We start from the raw sequence: 24,540 nt of genomic DNA on the forward strand, positions 1-24,540 counted from the left end.
GGGAACAGAGCATATCTTAAAAGCACCAATGTCAGGAAACCCCAGGCTCTTTTGTTTCTGGGCAACATGAATGAGAAGACTGTCATAAAAGATATGGAACCTTAGGAGGAAATAAATAAAAATGAATCCTAGAGGGCAGTATAAAAAAATGTATAGAAAAACTCTGTTAACAAGTAAATGAGGATTTTTAACAAGGTTTTCTTGTCATCCTCTTAGACTGGCATTAAGTCTTCATTTGAACCATGTCATATTAGGTGCTCTGAGCAAAAGTCAATTATATTCGAAAGACCTTATGAAGACTAACCATCAAAATAAGGGTTTGAAGGAAGCACTTGGCACACCACTTGCCAAGAGCTTCTTTGAGCTATGTCCGTTTGCTTCGTCTTCGCTCTTGGTGTTTTATCATGTTCACAATATGCGTTTTTTGTTTTCTGACTGCCCTTCTCGAAATTCTACTTCACAAATGAGTGTCATTGTCCCAGTCACATAATGGTTTAGCATTGACTAATTACTTAACTTCTCTTGATGTTTTCTTCATCATCCATGAGGTGGAAAAATATTCTTCATATGCATTTTTAAAACTCCCAGCTAATTACCAGTGATTTCTAAACCAAATCTGTTTGCATTATTCTAACTCAAAAGTTTCTTAGTCCAAAAAATATGAATATGATAGTGTTTTTTTTCTTTGAAGCAGTCTTATTTAAACCACTTTCCTCCTGTTTTTCCATATAACTATCTTCATTACTGCCAATGAAACAACTGCCGTGACCATGTAGATTAATAAGTGAAAGTCAAAAATAAATGGAAGAGAGAAATGTAAACCTGGACTTGTACATGCAAAATTATTAAACAATAATTGCAGACGTTAGACTGTCCAAATATTGTTAATTCATCTTTGGTTTGCATGTCTGTTGTTTGATTTTCTTTGTTAAATGAAAAGTCCCTGTCTTCTTTGTAAAGTTAGGATCATTTAGCAAAGTCAGAGTTAGTCAATATCCCAATTTCTCTGTCTTTGCATTATTCTTAGGAAGAAGAGACATATGAACTCCCCCCCCCATTTTTTGTTTTAATGATACTGATTTATGTAAATACTTTACTATTTGTATATTAATCATAGATATTATATTTACTTTCTCAACACCTACATTATATTTGCCCTTGTCATTAGTATTAATTTTGAGATGAAATATAAGCATTTAATGTTATAAAAGTGTGAAACACTCTCTTTAATCTATTAGAACTTTTAACTGAATTCAATATAGCACCTATCATTTTGAGTTACAGCATTAAATTAGAGCTCTGTGTCCTCCCTCTTCAAGATTGGTGGTTTCTGGAAAGCAACACCTTGCCTGTCTTATGTTCATTCTTTATCATCACATAGGTTCTTGGCATAGTGCCTGGCAAACAGTGGGTGCTCAATAAATGCTCTGACATTAAAGAATTGAATGATATTGGTGTTCTAGAGGCATACAGATTATGTAGGGTTGCTATAAATTTTCAAATTCAATAGTCTTATAAAATAATATCAATTACTTATCTGTTTCTTAGTATTCATCAAGAAGGAGCAAAGAACCCTATAAAGACCAAAAATCAAGCTTAATCTCAAGCAGGTTATATGGCTCCAGCCTATGTAGCAAGAAGAGTGTAGTCACTGAAGACCTTTCCAAAAGTTTGGAGTGAGACTTACAGTTGTTCCCACATGTGGGGAAATAATGGTCAAATTGGACAGTAATTGTGAATGGGGACAAACAGAGCTAGTCTGCTTTCAGATGGGCCCATCACCTAGAGGGAGGCAAGTCATGGTCACAGGATAAGGTAGAATGAAGAGGGAACAAACATGTATGTTCTACGTTGTACCAGCCACTGTGCCAGGAGCTTTACATGTTACTTCCTGTATTTCTCACAACAGCTCTAGGAGTTAGGTAGTGTTACTCTCTTTTTTTAAATGAGAAAACAGATTTCTTACAGCTATCGAATAGGAGTCGTGGGATTGAAACTGGGCCTGTACTGTCTAAAACCATTTTTTTCACCAAAGCAGAGTATATGATTGTGTGTCAGCCCTATCTTAAATTCCTTCTAGAATAAGGTAGAGCATAAATCAGTTATATAAATTATTGCCACCAGCTTTATCAGACACCATATCCAACTTAGCAGTGGGGCGAGTGCATGTCAGGGAGGGTCTTCATAGTGGAGGAGCACAGATTTTGACTTGAAGTGAACTTTGATCTATATCCCTGTTCTTCCTCTTACTCATCTTCTACAAGTTACTTACCCATGCTAATCTTCAATTATAGCATTGAAAAATGAAGACATTCATAGAATTTCCAAGTAAGTTTAATGCTTGAACCAGAGAAGCCTTTCAAAAATGGTGGTTGCTTGACTGAGTATTTAGGTAGAATGGTGCTTCATTCTTCTTCCTGGGGATGCTCCTTAAGGAAAGACTTGGCCATTAGAGCAGCACAGAAAAAGAAAAGGATTGTCTCCAGGGAGGGCTTAGTTGGTTTTATGACAAAGGGATGTACCTCACGATATGGGTCAGTTTGATGTAAAATGCCTTTGACACACAATGAAATACGGCCTATTATATGAATTTATATTTTTGCTTGTCATTTGCTTCCTTAAAAAGTGATTGATAATACATCTTGAAATTCATCAAAATTTCAACAAACTATTTTGGGAATACAAAGATTACAAAGTTACCTTCAAGGAGTTTGTCAAATATGATATATGGTAAATTATAATCAAATTTCATTATAAATGCAATGGAGAAGTCAAAACAGGGAGAGATAATTGCATGTTTAGAAGATAATCTAGATTTGGGGTTTTGCGGATCTTCAGTTGGAATGGACTCTCGGAAGCTAAGGAATATGAAAAAAATAGACAAAGGGATACCGAGACAATTACCTTTGTGGTACAAACTCAAAAATAGTGACAGAAAAACTAAAGCGTAGCATGAACTTAAAGCTGATGACAGTGCTCAGACATTTAATCATGACAAGTCATTTGAATGCAACTTTTAGAGTAAGAATTAGAACAAAGAAGTGATCATCTCACTGCTGGGAAGCATACTGCAAAGTCAAAAGTTGAAGGAAAAGGTCATCATCATTCACTTCCTACTCTGTTTCTGTCATCTCCAGCCGGGATGATCTTCTAATTGGAAAGGAGAACAGCAAGAACACTAGTAACAATAGTACTTTGTTACTGACATCAGGCTTTTAATGCTGCTTCAAATCCCAGAGCAACAGTTCTGAAATCAGTATAGACAGAAAGTACAAATCCTAGTTCTAACTGGTGAAAGGTAGGACTGTGCCTTTGACACTCCTTTCTTTTAAACTTCTAATTAAATTCTTTGTGTGACTGCTTTTTAAATCGTAAAATATAATAAATCATAAATAATAATAAAAGCAGCAGCAGGACATAAGTAATTATTGCCCACCCACCCCTCCCCACCCCCCAAAAAAAGCAGCTCAGCGCAAATGCTGGACTAGCAAAATTTAAACCATTGCATCTGGCAGATACTCCCCAACTTACAAATGGACACCACTAAGCAATTCTGTCTGGTTCATTTTCAGTAGTAGTATCAATGCATTCAAATATTGGCCGTGCATTTACAACTTAACCTGACTAAACCATTCAGCCTGGAATCCCACTCAAAATTAGACCATAATTAAACAGTGTTCTGTAATGGAAAGGCTCAGGCGTTAGACAGACCTGGGTTTGTATACAGGATTTCTAAATTACTAGCTGTGTAATTATAAAATGAGGATGATAGTACCTACTTGTCGGTTGTCATGGTAAATCAGTGCAGTGATATATTTGAGGAAACTGATTATTTATTGAGTACCTCCCATGAGTCAGGTAGCCTACTAGTTCATCTTCTAGGCAACTTAATGAGGCAGATATTACGGAGCCAAGCTTTGAACCCAAGTCTTAGTTCAGATTTCATATGCCTTCCACACCGTGTAATAAGATGCCTGTCATATACAATATTGTACAAAAGATGTCTAGGATTTTTTTCGTTTTGCATGACTAAAACTTTATATCCATTGAACAACAAAACCCCCTTTTTCTTCCCCCAGCCTCTGGCAACCACTGTGCTACTTTCTGCTTCTATTAGTTTGATACTTTAGATACGTCATATAAGTGAAATCAAGCAGTATTTGTCCTTCTGTGACTGACTTTTTTCACTTCATATGATGTCGTCTAGGTTTATCCATATGGTAGCATATGATGGAATGTTCTTGTTTTCTACTACTGAATAATATTTCAATGTATGTATAGACCACCTTTTCTTTATCCATTAATCCCTTGATGGACACAGATTGTTCCCAGCTCTTGGCTAATGTGAAAGTGTTACAATGAACATGAAAATGCAGATATCTCTTTGAAATTCTGATTTGAGTTCTTTTGGATAAGTACCCAAAAGTGAGATTTCTAGATCATATGGTATTTATCTTTTTAACTCTTTGAGGAGCCTCCATGCAGTTCTCCATAGCAGCTACACCATTTTACATTCCCACCAACAGTGAAAAGGAGTTCCAACTGCACTGTAGCCTCACCAGCACTGACAACATGTTATTAGTAACAGCTCACTTTTGTAAAGCCTATCCAAAATGTTCAACTTAATTTTTATAGAAACAACTCTACTTTTGTTTCACATTCATATTCCAAAGGAGTATGTAATACTTCAGTGAAAGTACAAAATTTCAAATCACAATTGCAACTAGCATATTCAAGTTTGCAGTAAAGACAACCGATCATTTGTAAATGCACTGGTCAGCTGATAGGAACAGAGTGGAGGGAATTCTGGAGAAGAGCTAGCAACCTAAATAAGTCATCCTTCCCTGAGTATCAGTGAATGTGTCTATAAAGAGAGTGGAGTGGACTCCTCATGCAGAGATGAGTTAAGAGAGAGCCTATTCCTTGAAATGAAAGGGTTAGACAAGATGACCTTGGAAGTCTCTTCAAGATCAAAATAAGCCTTTGTGGTGGACTGAAAGTCATAGAACTGGATTAGAAATTCAAAGCCATCTTCAGGGTCATATGTTTAATAATCCCTTGAAGGTTTTAACTGAGTATACAGATTTCACACCTTGTACACTGACCCCCTCCCCAGATTTTCTTTTAAAATGTGAAGGAATTGTACAGGCTTCTTCTAGTTTAAAAGGACACACCTCTGTTTGAAAGCCAATGCATCTAAAATGCACTGTGCATAAGATTTATGGCTACACCAGGCACCCAGAGATGTGGCTTCAAGTGCTAACTCTGCTCCTGACTGGAGAGCAAGGTGGACTTTTCTGCATCTCTGTTTCCCTTTTACAATTTGAGAAGATTGAAGAGATGATAACAATGGCTTTGTCCAAGCCTACATTTTAATAATTCTCTGATTTTTAATACTTTCTGACTCAAAAATTTTCATGTGTCATGTATTTGGTAGCAGCTACCACCTGAAAGGTTTATCACAATTTGCAACTCTCCCTTCTAGGTAGTAATAAGCCTGATGGGTTTTTTTTGTTTTTGGTTTTTTTGGGTTTTTTTATTAAAGATCAACAGCTCCATTCCTTATAGCTACATACCAGGCTGCTCTGTCACCTAGCGTCATAGTCATCCACAGTCGATTCCAGATTGCTCTATTTTCTGCTTCCATAAGACTTTGGAGTTATTACTCTTTTCTTGTAACTTAATTTTCAGGTAGGATGAAATTATTTCAAAAGATAGCTGTAATGTCAGCCGTTGAGCATGCTGAATATTAGACAGAACTGGTTTTTTTAGTCATTTGTTGTGGATTGTGTTTTTCTGCTACATTAGAGCTGTATTTTCTGTCACTTCTACTACATATGTATCTCCTCTTTCAATTTGATTCTATTATTCTTAGTCAATATCTAATGAAACCTTAAAGCAGAATTCCCAGGAAGTTTTCAGTTCCCTGCTTCCAATGGAGAACCTTAAACTGCCAACAGTCTATGCTGGAGATAGGTAATGAGCTCAGCTGTGTTTAGAGGTATTGAAACTGCATACCAAAATGCTGAAACCACAAAGTTACGTACTGTCTGGGTACCTTTTAAGGACACACGAGTCGTAGATGACTATTACCATGACTTCAAATGTTACCTATAACCTGTTGAGTATGAAGAATAGCCCAGGTTCCAAAGGCATGATCTCATTGCTGTAAACTCATGGGATTCAGTTGCATCTGAAGATATGCAATAATGCTTGTGTTAAAGGGAACCTGTCAGGAAACCCAATTTCCCTCCTTTTTCCAGTGGAAGCTGGGTCAAGTAATTCAGAGCAATCAATCAACTTTAGTACATAAGTGACATTTTTTAAGTCAACTTTTTCACTTTATAATGATCCTTGTGACCTTGTCATTTGAATTTCCATGAAATGGGGGAAGTTTAATTAATTCTGCTTGTAGGTTTAGATGTGCTCCAGGCTTTGATACCAGTTCTTTTACTTTGCAGAGGAAGGATTATGAGTTTATTTTAGTAGCCAGTAGCCTAAGAAACTCAGAATACGCATTCCCACTCTCATAGGTGCTGCACTTCTAAGTTTCTTTTTCTTTCTTTGAAAGGCTTAGATGCGCTTTCCCAGAACACCGTAATGTCATTCTTTTTTAAGTATCTTGTCTATCAGAAGTGGCTGAACGAATCCATTACAAAAACTAAATGTACACAAACGTAGCAAACATTAGCTTTGAGAGTAATGTAGAGTTGTAAGAATATGCAGATAAATGTATTGATTGTTATGTTTACATCTGTTGTAGTTTGATTCATCACGTAAATTGGATTCTACAGCATGTGTTTATTTTGCTGGACAGACTGTGTCCCAGCGATCTATCCTGGACAACCAGAACCTGGCAGGTGAATTTATGCTGATGACTCATCTCTCCAACAGTGTTTGTGCACATCTAAGTACTACTTTTAGGGCTGGGAAAGGATTCTGATCTCTAGGGAAGATTTTTAAATAAAGCCTTGCTAATATTCACCTATATGCGCACTGTAATTTGGTTGATATTGCCGTTTCCAAGAAGATGGTTCTACTTTGACATTGCACATGAAGGAAGAAATCCTAGTGGAATAATTTGAGATTTCCTATCAGAATGCATTTGCTTTTAGTTTCTATCATAATCAGTGCATTGTTTTAGTCCTTACAGTTACCTTTTATCAGTTGTGTAACAATCGTTAATACTGAGTGTTAAATATTGCACAATATTTCAAGGAAATCTAACTTGAGCAATTAGGGATTTCATCCAGATTCTAGAGCCTCTGTTTGTCAAGAAGTTAATGCTTTCTTAAAGACAAAATGACTTAATCATCTATAATTATTTTCTTGTTAATTACAATTTGATAGTCTCCTGATTAGCTGGCGCTTGGTGCTTAACTTTACATTTTAGCTCGGCTGGGTCCTTTTAGACATTATTATTGCAAAGAAAAATCAAAAATCAAAGTGAATTCTTAGTATTATCCTTGAAGCGAAAAGGTGCAATTGCTGAAACAGCAGCCAAGCATTGTGCTGTAGAACTAACTCCCCGCTGGGTGCCCAGTCCCTGCTGAGAAGGAAATGCAGGGGCGCTGGCGGAGTTTTACTGCATCTGCTCCCTGCTGCTAATGAGCTTTAACCTGTTTCATTCTTATTATGCTTACTGTTTAGATATTTTGCTTGCAAAATTAATTCTTTAGCTGAGAGAACACATGAAAGAGGGTATGATCTGTAAAGTAGGACTATTTAAAAATGAAAAGTATCAGCAAGGGAGATGAAAGGCTATAATGAGTGATATGGTTGCTTAATATCAACTCAAGGGCAGAGGCTCAGGTGGGAAGGCTGGAATTGCTTCTCCGTTTCAGTTCTCTCTGTAACGTGGGCTACGGCTTCAGGAGCTCTGGTCTTTGTTTTGCCTTGTGAATCTACACAAATATGCCTTATGTTGATCAAAGACATGTTAACAGTATTTTTTGCTTTGAAGGCTGCGTTGCTTCTCTAAAAAGTGCCAGGGTTTTCGTGATGTGCAGCCTCTGAAAAACAATCAGGTTTCAGCAACAGTATTTTATTATAGCCAAGAACTGAGGAACTACCTACCTATGCCCAACTCTTATAACCTATACCTGATCACTCAAACAGAAACAACAAGAACTCAAAGAGTAAACAGCACTGAGATTATTCTTAATGAAACAATAATGTCATTTTATAGCTATAGACTCTTGCTGTTTAAATAACTAACTTTCATACATTCCTTTGTTCCTCACGTTAATTTTCTAAGACAATCACATAGGTATTGTTCGTTTTATAGGTGTAGAACTGGAAACTTGCAAATGCACATTATGTATCGTAACTGGATGAGAATTCTTAATGGGTCAGTATAAATCCACGCACATCCTATCGATGAGAAGTAGAATGATCATCTGTAGATTTGCAGAATCATCCTCACCACTCTCATCAATGTCTTTGTCAATAATCATCCACCAAACTACCCTACTTCTTGAATAGAAGCCAAACGTATTAGCATTTCAGCCAAAATTGCACGTTATTTTTGGTAATGATGTGATTTAAAACATTCTGCAAAAAAAAAATGCTCTACTACAGCATTTCTCAAACTTTTCAGTCTTGCAAGTAAGAAAAATTTCTTGCAGATGTCCAGTTGTGGCCTGCATTCTTTTTATTATAATGTTACTTATACACGTAGAACTATAAAGCTAGCTATGAACTCCTTTACCTCTAGCTTTTTATCAACTGTACAACCAAAGAAACCCATAAAGGATAAAATAAAAATAAACCTACAAAACCAATACAACTATAATTAAAGCATCACTTTATTGTTACACCTGCTATAACTAATTTTTAACCACAAATATATACACCTTTTTAACCACAAATATATACACAAATATATAATTTTTAACCACAAATATATACACCTTTTTAACCACAAATATATACACAAATATATAATTTTTAACCACAAATATATACACCTTAGGACAATCATTTTAATAATCCTAACACTGATAAAGAACTATCATTAAACAAAGGTATCTTATTATATGTTTATTTCTACACACTGCTGATGAACTACTGCAAATTAATACTTCTTTGGTTAGGAGCTATAGGACTCATGATACAGCTGCTAACCAAAGACGTGCTGACTCCTGTGGTGTGACTTCTTTTCTGGCTGGTGTAGCTATACTGCAACATGACCTATAAGGACTCATTTCTCCCACTATTTCTCTCTATGCGAACCATTGTAAAACCTTTTTTTTTTTTTAGCAAAATGTCTTGATGTTATTTGGCCTCTACTTTATAGTGTTAAGTCCACCTGAGTTCCTGTTAGTATAAGACAGAGTAGTACATTACTCTACCGCAATATAATTTCTTGATGTCAAATCACAATCTCAGTTTATTAAATGTTAGGAAGCTAAAGTTGTATTCTGTTAAAATCTCTTTAATGGGGAGTGTTTAGCTCAAAGCAGAGTTTTGTCCTTATAATTGACAAAGGACTCTGAGAGCAATGATAGTGAACAAGAAGAATGATGGTAATATTCAGTGTTCATGTTTGTATAGTTAGTGCCAGGTGAGCACTTTAGCCCATTGATGTTTTCAGTGTTCACTGGCATCAACACAAAGGTAAATATGGTTATAATGTATGTGGCAATATCCAAATATACGGTGATCATCTACACAAATCTAAAAATGCTTATATTATTCTCATAATGGTGCTGAGATGGGAATTAGTGTTATCCTCATTTTACAAATGAGGAAAATGAGAACGTTAATGACTGTCTCGAGATCACACAGCCAGGAAGTGGTGGGGCCAGGATTCAAGCCCCGGTTGTCTGGTGAGCATCAATGTCCTTAGTCATTGGAGGTGACAATCGGAAGAACGGTAATGTCAGCACAACTGCTTTCGTTGGTTGGCTTAAATGCATATGCTTATTTTGCTATGTTCCCCTTTTTAATAGAAAATATATAGAAACAAAATTACTAAAATTACTTTCAATGCCTACTTGATTGTGGGCACAACTAATATATATATTAATTTTTTTTTACTAAAATAAAGACTTCACAGGATAAGATACATCTTTTCCCCTTTTTTCCAAGAAAATAAAACAGGCAAATGTGTTATTTGACTAACAGGCATCATAGAACTCATTGAGCAAAAATATATGTGTGCATGTATATTCTAAAACCAAGTGTCTTATTTCAAAAGGCAACCAGAAACTGAAAAGAGGCTCTGGGGGATTCTTCTATTTGTTGTAAATAGAGCAATTTCTATTTGAGAATATACTTTAAAGTCTTTCTCAAAACCTCCACTTTTAAAAGTCATTCATTCATTGATTTTTTTCACTTCCTCATTCATTTGACATTTTTTCTGATTATAATAATCATGCATATTCTGTTACAGAGATCTGGAAACTCCATTAAAGTACAAAGAAAGAACTGAAAATCCCCTTCTTTCTGCACCCAGAGCTAATGACTGTTTAATATTTTGTGCCTTTTCCTTCATAAAAGGGCCCTCCTTGGGCCCCTTCAGCAGCCTTGCTCCTTGCTCCTGACAGGAGTCAGCACTTGGTAACCGCCCCTCAAAGAAAATCTACCTTTACAAAGTATAAGAGAAAAATAAAGATTTTGCTGAAGTTTTCAGGAGGAGGCCAAGAAAAAAGACACAATACATTCTGCACAGAAAAACTTAATAGAGAATCTCCATTAGACCTCTGGATTCTTTGCCAGGCCCCTAATTCCTATTAACTGTCAGCTGCCACAGTCCCTACCCATCTTCAGTCCTGTGGCACAGAGCCAGCCCGTCCTCAGCCCCAGCCTCTCTTCTCTCTTCATCTTCACATAGATCTCAGGAAATAAGGACCCATCTTAGTGTTGCCGATAATTAGATTCTTGTCTTGTCCCAGAAAGAATTCAGAGATGAGACACGGAGGTTCAGATAAAGTGGGTATTTATTAAAGGATAGATAGTGCACTCTCAGTGGGGGAGCAGGCAGGCTCAGGTGAGCAGTTGCCCTGAGTTTTTTGGCAAGTCGATTACATACAGTGTAAAAATGAATGGGTGCTGTCTGATACACTATAATGTTATTTGACTAAGTATTCTACTGTTGGACATCTTGGTTGTTAACAGTTTTTACTATTGTATATAACACTGTGATAAATATCCTGTATATTTCCAAGTATTTTCTTTGTGAACATCTCTAATTATTTTATTAGATTAACTTTTTAAACTTGGAATTTAAGGGTCAAATTGAATGAGCATTTGGAAATTTCATGTAAACTGCCCTCCAGAAAAGTTTTAGCATGAAACATTCATTGAGTACTTACTGGGTACCAGGCACCCCAATACCTACTGAGGTTCACAAATACGTTAAAAGGGGGTAGGAGGGTATAGCTCAGTGGTAGAGCATGTGCTTAGCATGCATGAGGTCCTGAGTTCAATCCCCAGAACCTCCGTTAAAAAAAAAATATGTGTAAAATGTATTCTAGGTTATTGAAGAGCTTGTAGTTGAGTATTTGCTTTAATTAGATAGTAGGCTCCAGCTTTCTCTAAAAAGTCGATTTGAATTTGCACTCAGTGATATGGTTGAGAGGCTGCTGGCTCTGATCCTAAATGTATTGCTTAACTACATATATATATATCACACAAAAAAACCCCACTCTAATTCTTAAAGCCAAATAAACGTTCGTATACATACTTACTAGTGCATAAAAATGTGGACATATAAAATCATTCTCATTTTACTCCCCAAATCATGTTTTTTTAAAAAGGTTATTATTATTTTTAATTTATGGATTGAAAATTATTTTACTTTGGTCTTGAAGAGGAAACCATTGTTTCATATAAATACTATATATACAAACTACCACTTTAAAACTTGGTTACAAATGAATGAACATTTGCTAAACCCATGACTTTGAAGTTTCAGCAGAAATGTACTTCATGCTTGTTTTCTCCTCCATTCTGGACACAGTAAACATTTACAGGCCATTTTCAGGATTACCAGGATGCAAGGGGTATGAGGAGGGGTGGACAGAAATGCATTGAACTTTTGGGAAAGGCTGAATAACAGACTTCCCAGATTAGGAGAATGGTAATGTAAATTGGCAAATACAAGTATCTTTAACCCTGTGAACAGAACTTTAAGCCAAACAGTCCAACATTTAAGCCAATCACCAATGTTTCTAGACAGACTCATGTATTCTGTGTTGTCTCTAATTGTGTGTCTTACAAATGCAGAGGGTCAGTAGTCACATGTACATTTCACATGTCACCTGAAAAACATTCTGGTCTGAATTTGGTAGTTAAAATAGACTATTTTGTGCAATTAAGGCTGTTAAATAATCTAAATGACAATAGACTCTTTAAGAGACTTTACAATTACTGAATAAAGGTACGATAAGGAACTCTGATAGGCTAGGAAAGAAAATGAATGATGGCAAAGGTAGGCCTAGCAACAGCCATGCTCTTAGATGCCCCTCTTTTTCCTTTTTCCCCATTTTGCATGACTAAAGAGTCCTCATTTCTCTGTGACAGCACTTTTCTTGGGCCTAAATTGGAGATAATTATTTTAAGAATATCTTAAAGAACATAGTAGTAAGAGGAAGGATAAAGGCAGATTTAATTTTAACAGCTCTACCACAGTGATATACACAATACCTTACATTTTAAAAGGACTTACCATACTCAAAAAAAAAAAAAAAGGAAAGAAAAGGAAGGAGATATGCAGGTGTTGTATATACAGTGGCTTACACAGAATGATTATCATCTGCTCTATGGAAATGAACTCCATCTAGGCCTGAAATTCTTGTATTTCTTCACGGAGTTCAAATGCCAGTGGAGGGCATTCAGAAATTTAAAGTGACTGATTTAACAGCCTTGGACAAAGAGAACATGTCTGAAAGTTTGTCTCAGTGTTTGACTTGACCTAGGAGAGTCTCTCGGCGACTTGTTTTCTGAACAGTACCCAGCACCTTGGGCCAGCAAAGTGGCCTTTAAGCTTGAATGAACAACGTATTTGTTTTCCTCTAGTGCAGAGCTTCACTATTTCATCTTTTCAAACTCTTTTACTGCACTCAGTGAGGAATTATATTGACAAGGGTAGAATTTATCTCCTGGAGGAGAATGCTATGCTTCTGCTAAGTGCTAATGTAACATTTATGTGTTGGTACCTTAACAACAGCCCCAGCTTACCTGATGCAAGTTGAAAGCAAACAGTATACTCTCTGAGACTTTATTACGACTGAAGTGCCCGCAATTTGAGGCAAATTATCCCTATTGTTGTTCCCATATCAAAACCAGAGATGCTCACGCAATTGCTACATGTTTGGTATGGAATTAGGTTCCACTCTCATTAATCTACAAGGAGGAGCATTTTTCATGTAAACAGCTCACGAGGGTCAGAGAGAAGAGCCGTTTCTCTGAAAAATGCTTGTCAATAACTTCGTGAGTGAATTTTGAAATAAAGTGCCTGTAACCTGTCATTATTCCTTCCTCTCAAAGTCGAGAGTGAGTGGGTGAAAATTGAGCATGTGAATTGAAAGCAGGGTGAGTGTTATGGCCTTATCGACTTCAGGTAGAATGACTGTTTTAACTTGTTATTATTTCTGCATTCAGAGGTCAGGCAATGTACGGTATTACCAGCATAGACTGCAGTGTAAGCAAATTGGTATACAAAAAGGCCATTACCCACACTCACAAAGCAGAGGAGAGTATAAGTCACTAATATCAAGTGGACTCGTGATCGCTACAAAAACAAAACAACCAACAGGGCTTTGGAAAAGTATGCAAGTATAAAGGGGCAGAAAATATAAACCTGTTTAAATAAAGGTGCGTATGTTTATTTAGAAGGCAGTGGCCATTTCTTCAAATCACATATTAATCATACTTGTTTTACAAAGGAATTATGGGACCTGAATACTGAGTGTTAAGCACCCCAACTCTATGTCACCTTAAAATTTTGTCCTGCCTAAGATCATTGTAAAAGTTACGAGGCATATTTTAAGTGATTTAAGGAGTTAAAAATGACAAGACTTGGTGGCTGCTTAGAATGAAGTCGGGAGAAGTTGCTAAGGAAGACAGAAGAGTCAAGGACGAGGCTCCGTTCTCCAGCCTTGGACAATGAAATGGATGGATGACACTTCCCGATATGAGGAAAATGTGTTTGGTAGGGAAGGTGGCAAGTTTATTTTTGGATATGCTGAGTTGTTTAAAGCAAACTGTTATATCCCAGGTTTCTATCCAGGTTCCCTTTTTCCTACACTCTCAGGCTAGATTTGCACAAATCCGTTGCAAATGGATAAAACAAACCTAAGCACCTATCACAGTGATGATGAACATACTTCTCTTACATACAACACAGACTGCATTTTTCACTATAGAAATGTTCTTCTTTCAAAAAAAAAATTCTTCTTTCCGCATAAAAGTGTTTTTTTACCTGCAAAGGTATACAAAGTGTAAACCTTTCTAAGAGTTAATTATTGTAACTCTCCTGAATTATGACTAGTTGCTGAAAACATGACACCACAGTCACCACAAATGATGTGCTGTGCCTTAAGGAGTTAATTATGCATGTATCTGTACGGATAAATACACTTCAATATTTTTGCCTTTATAGTTGTGTGATATGCAGGTACTAAAGTTGCAAGATGAGTTGAATGTATATGCGCACATAGGTTTTTGAATATAATATAATTGTTAATCTTTTCTCTCTCTTGGTTCTACCAAAGACATTAAAGTAAAGATACAAAAACTATTCAAAATGCAGACATATTTACAGGACTCCTACTTCATATTGGTAATTATGGGCAAAAATTATTAATTTATTAATTAATTAAGAGCTAGTAAACTGAAATACTTTATATGTCACCAGCATTTCAACTTGTTGCCATTTATTGCATAATTATTAACTTACTAGATTCTTACACAAGTGTGTATATATAAACCTAATACTGTTTCTGAATTATAGCAAATCCAGTGTGACATCGACATCCTGATCATTGTCTTCTATTTCTAGGAAGAACACAAGTGTCATGGCCATGCCAGTGACACAGGTCACATCCTGGTGGTGGTTCCCCATCTCTCCAGAGATGCTGCTGGGGTGGCATAGCCGGTTAGAAGGAAGAAGATCTCTGAGGGTTTTTGAATTGAATGTGAAGCTGTGGCATCCAGTTCCACTTCCTGTGCCTCTGTCTCCATTTCTTTAAGACGTGTGTCACCTTCTCTTTCCTCACCTGATTTAAGCAGGACTCTAGAAGACCTGATGACTGCATTTGTACAAGCAAGAAGACTCTCTGAAGACAACAAAGCTGCACCATTGTGTTTTAGAATGTCCTGTGAAAAAGACAACGTTAATGTCAATGTACTGCAAGCAGGTAAGAGAACTATTTGAGAGATGAGAGGCAAGTACAGACTGTGGAACCACATCATAGAGGCTTGTCAGAGAGAAAGAATAACGTAAGTAGCATGGGAGGCATTTGCCTCCAGTCCAGTTAGTAAGAGTGAGTGTGAGATGGGAGATGTGAATCCACTGTTTCCTCTGTTGATCTCAGCTCTCTTATGCCTTTTGTGTGAACCTCTCACTACTCTATGAATGATTCTCGTGTTTAAAGATATTTTTCCTACTCTATGACCCTCTTTATTATATTCCAAACCATACGGTACACATTAAACATTTATACATACGTATTAGTGAACAGGTTTGTGTACATAGTACCATAAATACTATACTTTAGAGATGACTTATGGGATTTAGACCACCTCCATGTAAATGTGACTCCATAATACACACACATAAATGAGAGCCAAAAACCTCATCCCCCAAACCAGCTCTGACTCAAAGGGGAGCCCCACTATTCATGTTCCAAAAGCATTTTACTAATATGGCTTTAATTTATCCTTCTAAGAGACAGAAATAACCGATATGCACTTGGCATATTTCACCGTGTGACTGGCTATCAGAACAAGACGTCTGAACAAAAAAGCACACTTTGTTCTCATCAAGCAAGTTATGGTTGAGAGTCAGAACTTGTAACCTACCAACTAGTTAATTTCCAATTCGAATAGCAGTGGGAAAGTTTTCGCTAGTCCCAGGCCCATGGAAGTTTTGGTTTCCCTTGGACCAGCCTCATGTAAATAGGACTGCCTGAATTTGATTCAGAATGATCAATCCCAATTTGATATACTATGCCTTTATTGTATTAGCCTTAATTGTGTGCAGAGTCCCTCAGTGGATTTTAAAATGCACTTGTACCCCAGGCCTTGCTATAGGCGAATTTGAATTCGATATTTGCAAATTGAATTGTGTTTTGAACATTTTATGGAAGTTAGCTTTTAAAATGCATTATTTCTTATATCAGATACTTCTTATGTAAGGTGAATAACTCTCTGCTCATTTATCTTTGGTTTAAATACAGATTTTAATAAATAGAATCTGTCTTTAGCAAGAACCTTTCTGTAGCTAACTTTAGTCTTTTGGTGATTATTTCTTTGCAGACTAAGCGGAGTAATAATGATTATGTCACACCAATCCTGTGGTAGTGTTATCTTTATAATATGGGGAAGAGAGCAAGCCACAGGTGGTTCTGATCACCTTCCCAAGATCGGTCACCTGGCTCCTTAGTGGATGGTAAGGGATAGAATCCTCATTATCTCAGTTCTGATTCAGTGTCCTTTTCACTGCTCCAGGGTCTGCTACAAGAGGAAGGAGGAAATGGGTGAATGGAAAATAAAGAAGTGGCTGCTTCCACATGTCATAGGAAAACCTATCAATCGCTTTGAAATTGGCTCATAAAGGGAAAAACAGAGACTAGACTAATAAACTCAGTGCCTAATGAGCATAACTAATTCCTCTTGGGATTTTCCATAGTTTAATCCTTTGTGAAATAAAATGCACCATAATGGTCATAACATACCACCCCGGGACAACTTTAATTTTGGAGAAATACTTGTTACATATATCTTCATAAGAATAGTTCTGGACATAGCTCTCTGTACCAGTATGCTAGCATTTAAGGGCAGGGTCTATACATTCACATTTTTATGAATATGAATGTGATATGAAATATTGATCAGTGTTAATTTAATAATGTAAAAGGTGGTGCCCTAAGGTCCCAGTGTCCTACCTATTTTTCCCTACTTAACCTGAAGCAATATTAGAAGGAAATTCAACTCGACATTCTTCAATACGTTTAAAACATAAGAAAAAGCAATGAAAACGTAGCAAAGAACAAGCTCTTCTCATTCAGGAACGAAGGAGTAAACATAGAGTCTAACAGAATCTGGTGATTGCTCTGTGGGGACTAGCTTTACAGAAAAAAAAAAATCAACCTGGTAAAATGTATTTCCTTTTTGCAGCATGCCTACTTGATTGCTGACAATCCACAATCTCAAAATATTTTTTGAATAAATGATACTTATTTTGTTTGAAAAAGAAATGTAACATGTATTTCAATAGTGCAGTTTTGTGGGGAGAGGAACTGTGCTGAGCTATGGGTTATACTAATGGCAGTGGGTGCAGAATGAGTTATCATGGTTTTTATTTATTCATTCATCCTTAGATCCTTTTAAAAGTCTCCAAGGCCCTAATGACCATCATCATTATCATCAGTAAAAACTGCTTTCTGGTGAAAAGGCAATAGGCATTGAATTTAGAGGCAGCATTAAATTATCAGTAAAGAGGACTTGAAATAGTACGACACGCAGATTCCAGGACACAAGATACTGAGAGTTCATACAGCACCAGTTAGGCGCTCTTCTTTATAAAGTTTGAAATTAAGACATTTTCTTCTCCTTTATAAGGCAATAGCATTTTAGCTCAGGAGAAAATAAGATATAGGCCAGTTCCTATGCTCCAGTGTTAAGCATTGGAGTCAAATGTATTCGTCAAAGAAGTTCATTCATTATTTAAAAAAATTTTTTTAATTATCAGTATCAAAACTTTATTTCAGGCAGTTCCCCTACCCAGTATAATTCCTTGCATGTATTAAATAAACACTGTCCAGTGAGTGAAAAAATCCGTGAGAAGTGTTTTGAACCAAACCTTGTTAAGTCCTTTCTTTCTCAGAGGTATTTTAAATATTCCGTTGCTATTCAGCAAACATAATAGAGGCTTTACTTCCCTTGTAGTCTCCAGCAAAAGAATTAGAACTAGATTCAAAGGGTGAAATTCCACTCATTTGGGGGTGAACTTAGTGTGTTATCTGAAAACAGGGAAAGTTTGTACCTTATGATCACAATTTGGGCGGTTGATGCAGTTTAGAAAGTTGTCATGGAGAGAGCAGACCAGAGAAGATGGCTTCATTCCTTTGTGGAAACGTAGGTGAGTGCAAGGTGTTTGGAATTTGCAGCACGGCTGTTAGAGATCATTCTCTGCTATAAATGGTCCAGTCCCTTAAACGCCCTATCTAAGCTTAGAGGGTGCCAGATTTCTGATTTTGAAGCAGATGGTCAGGTATTTGAACTTTCTGCTTTATAAAACAACAGATGTTAAAAAGAAAAAAGAGATACCAAATCCCGTTATGAAACAAGGAAGTACCATATAATGTAAAATGTAACTTTCAGTACAGGCTATTGTTGATAAATTTTCCATCTCTATGAATATGGCTCTTTTTTTTTGCATTCTTTTTATTGAAGTACAGTCAATTTACAATGATGTGTCAATTTCTGGTGTACAGCATAGTGTTTCAGTCATACATATACATACATATATTCGTTTTCATATTCTTTTTCATTATAGGTTACTACAAGATAGTGGATATATTTCCCTGTGCTATACGGTATAAACTTCTTGTTTATCTATTTTATATATAGTAGTTAAATATATATCTGCAAATTTCAAACCTCCAATTTACCCCTTCCCACTCCCTTCCCCCGCTGGTAACCATAAGTTTGTTCTGTATGTTTGTGAGTCTGTTTCTGTTTTGTAAGTAAGTTCATTTGTGTCAAATGTGGTTCTTTTTTAATTTGGTCAAACTTCCTTTTTAAATCAAGAGTGACATATCTCTTTGGAAACAACTGGCAATTTCTTCAAAGTGTCAATACTCTTTTCTGTAAAATGGAGATGCTAACTAGCCTTGTCCACATTCAGGTTGCTAACTAAGGTCAACAGTTGAGACAATGAATGTAAAAGTGTTGTTGTTCATTGTCAAGATTGTACCAATGCAAGTTGTTGCTGCTGTGTTTGCTGCTATTCTTCTGAGATTCCTAGTGGCTTTTAAAAGGGTCTCATGGGGTTTCACTCTGTATCACATTCTTTAATAAACATGCTTTTGTTCATCCCCAAATTTAAAAACTTAGTTTAAAAATGCATTTAGTTTTATTGTTTACCTTGATAAATTCCCCTAATCCAGTCGTATAGAGAAATAGAGGTCCTCAAAGGGAATTCACTTCCATTCACTCTCCTAATTCTTCTGACTCCGAAGTACTTCTAAAAAACAGAAAACATTTCCTTCCTTGATCAAACCTTCCATTCTATTGCCTTTTGCAAAGTGCTTATTTCCCTTAAGCTCCTTTCTCACTGCTTGAGAGTGTTAGGATTTTCAACCCCCAGTACGCCCGGCTGTCCTTACCAGAGCAGATGGGCCAGTGCCTTGTCCCAGGCAGCAGACTTATGATGGGGTCCCCTTGGGAAAAAAGAGTTTTTTCGCAACACACTTTTTCTTGTGATCCTTAACATCAGAATCCAAGCATTCTTCATTTTTTAAAAAGAACTTTGAACAAAGTGTAGGTGAGGCTTCTTTTTGCATTTTTCCTTGTTACACTGGCACATTATTATCAACTTCGTGTGTGTGGTTTTTTCTGTTTGCGTGATTGGTTTTTTTGGTGCTGAAACCGAGGATGACCATTATTTTTAAATCTATAAAATATTAATGGAGGCCTAAGTGAATGTTGTGTTGCTGTGATTAATGGTTTGGAACTGGAAAAATTATCCTTAATTATTGGTTTCAAAAGTGAAGTAATGCTCTATGTTGTCATCAGTTTTAGCATGTATGTTAAGAATCCAGTCTATAGAAGTCCTCTTAATGATGTGTTGACAGTAATTAGACTGTTTCTGTTACTATAAGACCCAGAGTTATTTGAGATGGGATGTAGAATAGTTAAACTTTGTAGACATACAGAATTTTACTGAACTCTGTGAGTTCTGAACAATGCAAAGCTTTCTGATCCTTGTGTACTCTACAGGCTTCTGAAGTAAAGTTGAAGTTCTGCAGTTTAGGTTGTTCAGAATTTTAGACTAAGACTAGCTGGCTAGGTAGACTTGGGTCTTCTAATCATTGATCGATCACAATGACAACTAAACATGTTTAGTTTAAGCTAATTAAAGGTTTAAGCTATGTTTGCAGTTAAAATAAGTTCTGAGCTCAGCATGGGAAAATAATCCTCAAAATAGATTAAGGTGAGTGCTGGCAAATTCAGTTAAATACAGAATCAGCAAGTATATTTATATAGAGAACTGAAATTAATTTGTAGAACAATTTGAGTTTCAATAGCTGTAGTTATGAAATTTGAAATTGTAAAAACCAGAGAGCATTTATTGTTACTGATATACTTAAAGGATTTCCTACTGATCCTACTGTCCTTGGCAAATTTTTACAAAGTTTAAAAAAAATCCTTTTCTTCAAAATTAATTTTAGTTTCCTGTAAGTATATCAAAGGATGTTTTCTGCCAGAGTGAACCGTGTAAGAAAATGAGGTATTGTTTCAACTGCACAAAACTCAGAATTCAACTTGACAAATATTTATTGGGGTACAAAGATTAATAACCCCTGTCCGCTTGCAAATTTCAGCCTTAGAATAGAGAAGGGGTATGTAATGAGTGGTGTACATGCAGACTGAGGGCTCAGTCTGCATGGCCACTATATGTGGCTAATCCTAGTAATCCTTCCTCAGTTCTCATCTGGAAGAAGACTTATAAAGCATTTCTCTATCACCCACTCTGTTACTCGGGATGAAATAAAATTCATATTTTAAGGCCAGACAAGAAAAATTTAAATACATTTTTTTTTCTCTGCCCATCGGGCCTCCCCACTCTCCTCTAGTGTGCGTTGTTGTATGATCAGGCCACTCAGATTGCTATTCTTTTGCTATCTGTATGCTCGAACAGGCCCTGCTTCCCTCACATGCTTATCCAATCCTCTTAATTATAGGGCTTAATTAGTAACTACCTATGTGCTTGCCCCCTGCCCCAGCTGCTGGTTTCCCTGGTGACTGATGAGCCAACCTGACGTCAGTTCCCCCCTATAAATAGTATCCTCCCTCTGCCCGGAGTGGGGGAGGGTTGTTGCCCTATCCTGGCTGTCGTCTGCCATACACAGTAGGACGTCACTCCCTGACCTTTGCCTCTGACGGGTAAGGTCCCCTGTCCAGTAAACTGTTGACGTCTCTGTCGCTGTCTCTGGGATCTTTCTTCAGTCTTGAGGCTGGGCAACTACAAGGCCTGCAGGCCTGCGGGGTGCTGCCCAACGATTGGCAAGCCGACTAGGAGGCTGAGGAACCTCCTGTGAGCTCCAAGATGTCGGGAACTAAGGATGGGAAACAGGAAGTTCAGGGGTAGTTCCAAGGGGGCCGTCCACTAGCATGCGGGGCCCTGTGGGAGCTGACAACTGTCAGAGATGTCTTTCTCTTCCATTACATTGTTGATATTCTGTTAGTCTCAGAATCTTTTTCTCATTAAAAATAGCAGCCCCGCGCTCATGGCTCATCTGACTGCATGGGGATGGCTGGCGAATATAGACAAAACACATGAGCCTGGATTATCTATCAAATACTTGAGTGTTATCTGGTTGGGTAAGACAAGCATATCTCCAACCCATCATCCCTAAACAATTACAGACACAGGCTTTAGAAATATTAACTCTGGAACAGGCTCATGAATTGAACATGACAGTTACCTAGAAGAGTTTGGTTGGGGCCTGTGGCAACAGCAAAATGAGTCCCCTTTGACTTCTGGTCCCAGCTATGGAAGGGGGCAGAGCAACGATATAGTGTGATGGAGCAACAGCTATATGCCATCGCCAATGTGTTACCGCAGGTGAAAGACATTACAAAAGACCCACCCGAGTCATCAAGCAATGCAGAAAACGTGTGCAACATGCAGAGCCCCCGTGGACAGCGATAGCAGCCAAGGAACCCACTTTACCGGCCGTGCAGTTGAGGATGGGCTGATGAAAGTGCCATACGCGGGCGTCTCCACCTGCCTGACAGCCCCTCTGCTGCCGGGCTAATGGACGGCTTTCACAACAGTTCAGATGGAAACCCGCTCTCTCAACATGTGGACTAGAGGCTGACTCAGGCCTCCAAACTATAACTAAACGTCCCAGGTGCAGTCGTCCTAGTGCCCGCGCCATGTTAACCCGGAGGCAGCTAGTCAACACCACCTGAGTTCAGCTGTTGACCACCAAAGGACTGTTACCAGCTATCGATCAGGACAATAACTCACTTTTGCCCTTGCCACAGCATCTACCACTGGGGGAGCACACAAGGAAAAGGCCCTGGGACTGGCAGGTAAGTCCCTTGTGATTTGGGTTTGCCGTCCCGTGAGGAATAGGATTAAAAAGGGACTTAGAGGCCTCACCTGTCTTCTACCCGCCCCCACCTAAGATGCCTACGGTAATTCATCCAGGCCCCTTCCTGGGGAAAGGCACCATTGTATTAACCCTGTTGTCTGTTGTTATGCCACCTCCCTAGTGTTTGGCACTGGCTGTGGGGACTGCGGGTGGACAGGTGGTCCGGTGCTGCAGGCCAGGACGAAAACCACAGGCAGGCGTGGTACTGGCTCAGAATGCTGTTACTGCTTGCATTTTGCCTAATGATCATGATCTTCCTCTGTTGCGCCTGTTAAACATCTTACATATCATCCCTAGTCTAAGTGAAGGGACTCTGTTCACAGACTGGGTGACAGTGGGGGCCTCACTGCGAAGTGAGTCTGATTGCTGTTGTGGTCCTCGGGGACCCCATGAGAAATTGACCCAATAAGCGTGTGAGTTACTGCTGGTTCTCTTTAGCTGCTGACGCCTGTATTGCATTTGCGGTATCTGGTTGTAGTACACCTGCACGTATCTGACCCCAGGGACACCTTGGAAGAGGAGCAGACTGAGATTGTAAGGGTTGTGCAGAGCAAGTAGGGGTGAACTGTATGGTCAGGCCACTCAAGATGGTGTTTTTTTGCTTTCTATGCATCCCTTGCTCGACCAGTCCCTGCTCCACTCACATGACTATCCATTCTTTTAATCATGGAGTTCAATTAGTAACTGCCTATATGCTTGCCTCCTGCCCCAGCCACTGTTTCCCTGGTAATTAACAGCCAACCTGAGGTCAATTCCCCCTATAAATGGTCACCTCCTCCCCCAGGTAGTGAAGATTGTCATGTCCTGCCTATTGTCTGCAGTACCTGGTGGTGTGTTGCTCCAGGACCTTTGCCTCTGACATGGATAGGAAATCTTACAATAAGCCACTAATGTCTCGGTCGTTGTCTCTGAGCTCTTTGTTTGATCTTGAGGCTGGGCAACTACAAGGCTTGCAGGCCTCTAGCTGCAGCCCAGCATTTGTGCATCTGCACTCTGCATTAACCAGACATTGCCAATGGCGGAAGTACCTGCTCAACTATAAAGGTGAATTTCCTTTTCTGGTACCTCCTTAGAAGATAACATTCCTTTTTCAATCCTGTAAGGGTCACGATGACCTACCACTCACCTCTGTGTGTGCAGAACTTTATGTACAATGCCAATATATCTTTTCCTGTAAGGACAGTAATTGGTATGAAACAGACTGGGTCAAATAACCTGGAGAAATACGGGCTGCACCTACTGGATGTTCTTAGCTTAAATACTTACTTATGACTTTATTAATGTTACTAGCTTATTACTTGTATTCTGCCTATTCTACAAGATTATTATTTCTTTCATTACCAAATGTGTGACTGAGCCTCTGATAAAAATAATGACTAGGCAACTTGAAACAATGGACCAAATATATAGTTCTTTAAGATCAGTGACTGTAATATTGTAACTCTAGATGTGGGAAGAAGCAACAAGAGGGAACCATTTCCTGGACCATAACAGACTAGGAAGACAGGCAGTCCAGATGCTTTTGGCTACAGTTAACAGGCCCTAGTCCAGTAATAGCACATTGAGTGGCCCATTAACAAAATCCTCGCCTGACCTGGGAATGAGCATTGCCAGAGCCAGGGACAAATTGGTCATGAAACGCCTCCCAGATCTTGGTAAAAATTAAGACCAAAGGAGAGGGGATTGTAAAATAATGTTGCCCACCATCTAGTTCTACAAGGATGAAGTCACTGACCTCTGCAGCTGCTGACCTGCAATACAGCCCGAAGGGAGATCAGGGCAAAGAGCAGGATGAGGCACTCGGTGCTCTGGAAAACTGGCAGAACCGGCGCTCAGGTAGTTATTTTCAGGAGAAAATTTTATGAACGCAGTTTCTTGAATCTTCCCGTACATACAAAAGCAGGAAAGCACAGAAACCATTAACTAAGAAACCTGTTTCTCATGAATAGCGGTAACCAAAATGTGTGCTTGACTACACACACCC

The sequence above is a fragment of the Vicugna pacos genome, chromosome 6, assembly GCF_048564905.1.
Source record: "Vicugna pacos chromosome 6, VicPac4, whole genome shotgun sequence".
Taxonomy (NCBI): Eukaryota; Metazoa; Chordata; class Mammalia; order Artiodactyla; family Camelidae; genus Vicugna; species Vicugna pacos.